At 42.0% G+C, this 4459-nt stretch overlaps 1 long non-coding RNA gene across 1 annotated transcript; it reads right to left on the reverse strand.

Moving 5' to 3' along the window:
- Positions 1-2703: 2703 nt before the first annotated feature.
- On the reverse strand, positions 2704-3952 carry LOC146627670 (uncharacterized). The gene is made up of 3 exons (XR_014906329.1): positions 3816-3952; positions 3668-3738; positions 2704-2922 (listed from the first exon to the last, which is right to left on the reverse strand). It is a non-coding gene; the product is annotated as an uncharacterized LOC146627670 (long non-coding RNA).
- Positions 3953-4459: the final 507 nt, after the last annotated feature.

A 4459-nucleotide genomic window follows, 5' to 3' on the forward strand; every position in this document is an offset into this window, starting at 1 on the left:
AATACTTTCAGCACAGTCTTGTAGCCATCTGCTGAAGTGTGGTGGATCACTGGACCTTTCTCTTTGTGCATGTTATATGCCACATCAAGGGTGTTAGTACCAATCAGTACATGAAAGCCAGATGTTCCACTGTCTGGGACCACTAAGGCCAAGGTTGGGACATCACACTCCTTCCCCAGGAATTGTTCTGGGAAGGTGATGGTGATTTTAATGTAGCCCAAATAAGGCATGGGTAACCCATTGGCACCTTCAACTTCCAATAGATCATACAGTGGCTCTATCTGTGTTTTGAACAGATGTTGATCAAAGAAGGACTTGGTAACCGTAGTCACTTGTGAACCTGTGTCCATCAGACAGTTAAACTGTTTATCTTGGATCATCACTTGGCATGTACTCTTTGTACCTATCAGTTTTGGGGAAACCTTCGAAAGGTGTTTCCTGACATTACACTGGTTCAAAGCAGCACTTAATTTAGGTGTAGCGTCTTTATTAACAGGGCGCTGGTGAGCTGCTACAGCCTCAGTTTGCCCTACAACTGAGGCTACATCTAAAAATTTTCATTGGGAGTTAGATGGTCGGTTGCATCCCAAAGACGCTGCTTTTCTCTTAGCTGACTTCTTTTTTCATCAACGAGAGTGGGGTTTGGTTCGTTAGTGCAAGTTGAGGAAATGTGGCCATCCTGACCACACTTGAAACAATACCAAGCCTTTGGCCTTGCATTCTGTTTTGGGTTGGAGGGCTTCCAGCTTGGTGCTCTAGGGTTAAGTTTAGGTGGTAGTGGTTGGCTGGATGTGTGCTCAGCGCTCCCCTTGGGTTTTGAGGTCTTTTGGGGTTTCTTTGACATCAATGCGGTAAGCTGGCTCTGAAGAGATGCGACCTGCTGTTTGAGTTCCGCCAACGTGTTGGACTCGGGTGGGATCACTACTTGCTGGCTGCAGGCACATGTGCTTTGCGAGCTAGTAATGGCCCGCTGTCGATTTGAGCCGAGGTGCTTCTTCATGCGTGTGACTTTGGCTGCATGTCTATCCTCTTCAGTACGGATCTGTAACAGGAGCTCTGCAAACGCTGGAGGGTGACTTTTCTTTTCTTCTAGGTTGAGGTCAGAGAGCAAGATGTTGTCCCAACAACCGCGGCAGAATTGTTTGAGAATATATTTGTCTGCTTCTTCAGCAGCAATTCCTCCCCTCTTAACAGCAAGGTTTAGAACAGCCTGGAGGCGGCAGAGGTAAGACGAAGCCTTTTCACCAGGATCCTGAAGAGTGTTCATAAACTGGGCGAAAAGTTCTTCGCCATCTTCAACAGTTCCAAAGGCTGCATCCAGCAGTTGAAGGTAAGTTTCAGGGGTAGCTTCAGGACTTAGCCTTTTAACAATATCTGCTGCAGGGGAGAGCAAGCTTTCAACCATTTTCCGAGACTTCTGAAGATTGGACAGAGTGGGATCTTTCCTGAGAAGCTCAGCATGTGATCGCCATGTGTCGTAGTCGGTCTCATTACTGGGTCTTGGGGTTTTTCCTGAAAATGGGTGAAGCTTGATGGGAAAATGTGGATATGTGTTACAGTCACTTTTCCTTACAATGTGTTCAACGATGACCTTTTGAACTTCAGGTGGATGGAGGTCACTCTCCCTGATGGGTAGATTTTGCCTCAGGATGGTGGGTGGCTTTGGTTTGGGGCAATCTTGACCGGAATCTGTTAAGGAGGGACTTCTGAACATCCGGTGCTCTGAGGTTTCAACTGTTTCAAGAGATGTGTCGAACGGTTTGGCTACAGATGCCTCATCAATGCTGTCAGTTCCAATTGCCTCACTGATCTCTGACATCATGTCTCTCAGCACTTCTTCGTAGTCTTTCCCACTTAATTTTGCCAATTTCTTTATCTCATTGAGGTAGGTTTTGGTAACATTGCAGCCAACCTTCGTAGTGTAAATGCTAGCCAAAGCTTGAACGAGATACCTGACACTTGGGTTCTCTTTGAGTTCATGTGTGTAAGGCAAAAGAGAAGATAAGGCTTCAATGGCGGCACCATCTTGATATTCAATAATCAGGTTTTTATAAAACTCTGATTCAGCATCAGTTACTGAAACAAGCCTAAAAGAACCAAATTTCTTCAGAAAGTCTATAATCTCCTCATCTTCTGGCGATTCAAGCAACCCACTTATAATCACTGCATTAGGGACTTTGATACCTGAGTTAGCTATGAACTCCATCTTTGGCAATGACAAACAACTTTTAACAACTTTTTTTTTTTTTTATACAATTCCCCAAACTTGAGATATGTTTCACTGCTGACACTTAACTAGGCTCCTGGCTGGCTCGCCACTTTTGTAACAGGTATTACAATTAAACAACATGAGATATGCATTAAATTATTGTCTCAACGACTTTGGACCAGTATCAGAAAGTTCTAGGTAAGACTATGGAGCCTTGAAAGGATCAGCAGAGAAGGAACCACACAATGATAGAATAGATGTGATTTGAGTAGAAACTGTATTGAAAGTTGTAAAGTTTACAAACCCTGCCTGTCTAAAGCCGGCTTCCTACAGTGCACAAACGCACATTAAAGGGCCCAAAAATAAAATCAAAACAACATCCTCTTTAAGGAAATTCTCCAAAGAGTTTCAATTAAAGAGCTTCCGCTCCCGTTGCTCAGTCCACTTCTCTTTAGAAAGAGAAATTAGAGTTCCTTGTGTGTGTGTGTGTGTGTTTCTGTCCATTGGTTCTAACACTACCCGGGTAGATTTTTAAAGTGTTAGTCTTATCTGTATCAAGGAAGGTAGTAATAGTCCTGAGGTTCGCTGAAGATGGATCCCACGGCTGGCCACACCGCACTCGGGTCCGTCGACAGTCACTCTCTCGGGATTGGCTCGCCACTGAACCCACAGGGTTCAGATCTCAAATGATCCAGTCCTGGTCAAAAACCAATCTATGCACACAGTGCAGAGTGCATACATTACTATTTTATCTATTCTTCTTCCATCACTCATCTTTCAGTCAAGTATTGCTCAAGTATAACAAATTATTTTAGTTATACAATGTCTCAACCATCCTAAAATAATTTGAGTTACATCACACAAGGTCTTAGTGCAACAGAAAATATACCTTATATTTACCCTTTTGGGAATAAATAAACTTATAAGATTCACTCTCCCATATTTATCCTTTTAACAGCTTGCTTTTAACTGTTCTTCTTTTTTCAGATATTTCAACCTGAATTATTTCTCAGAAAAATATATCAACTTCTTTAAACATTAACACATTCAACAGAGTAATGAGATCCCTCACATTTTATAATCACATTTTATGAACTTTTTGCATCTTCATCAAATGAATTAACTTCTAAGTCAACAAAACTGAAAGGGTGCATTTAAGCACTACATGACAATATTACTGCTTCTCCAACGTTTTGGAAAGCTAACAAACTCAGATGAATCACAGTAATGTTAGAACACAGAGATCGCTAAGCAGTAACTTAATACTAGCGGTTAGCTGGGCACATTCTAATGTATACTTTAGCACTTAAAATTAAACATCTGCACATCAGTGATCTTACAGTACTTTAAACATAAATATCACAACTCCGACTGGTTTTATTTTTTAAAGCAGAAAATATATTGACAGCAGTCAACTACATGTCTTTATGGTGCTAACATTCATGTAGCATCCCTTACCGGAGCTCGTGGTGAGATAGCTCGTCCAGCTGACGCAGCTTCCCACGGCCGTATTTCACAGATCTCAGATCCTAATAAATAGCCATCTGTTAACAGCTAGTATGTGAAGATAAATTGCGAATTTAACTTTTATTTCAGTTTTTCTTACCAGGATCTTTCAGCTAATTTGGCGGTTGCCTCGTGAGTAGCGGTTGCCTCGTGAGTAATGGCTTCCACAACAGGAAATGTTGACTAACAGAAAGTCATCTCAAGGCATACTCGCCTCCTAGCGGCGGGGAGGGAAAATTACACCTCCAACCTTATGCAGCAGCACAACCCACAAATCTGATGTGGGTTACATGTGTCCTGCTTAGAGTATTCTTGTCAGTTAAAACAAAAAAGAAGAAAAGATTAGCTTGGAAACTGTTTTCGGAAATTCTGTTTCCAAAAAAACTTTTAACACTGTAGTCTATGTCCTCAGCATCACACATGTTGGCCAAGTTGGTGTACAAGAGAAAACCTATCAGTTGATAAGATTTTAAAGCACAGAAGCTCATTTGCTTGCTAATGTTAGCTCTGTTTCCACACACAGTATACACTGTAACTGATCTCATAGCAGTGAAAATAGAGCCAGCAATATATTGTCTAGCATGCTGGTCTTCCATCTGTTTCCCATAATGCACAAACACCCAGAAGAAGTGGCCGGCCTGTCAGCTTGCCCAAATTCAGCCTTTGTTAACGGGACAGTCAAGCAGATTTAAGTCTGCTTCCAGAGACAATAGCTAACAGCAGACACAAGATGGCAGTAATTTA

The sequence above is a fragment of the Diplotaxodon limnothrissa genome, linkage group LG7, assembly GCF_057381915.1.
Source record: "Diplotaxodon limnothrissa isolate DT_005_m linkage group LG7, D_limnothrissa_male_GT1.1, whole genome shotgun sequence".
NCBI lineage: Eukaryota > Metazoa > Chordata > Actinopteri > Cichliformes > Cichlidae > Diplotaxodon > Diplotaxodon limnothrissa.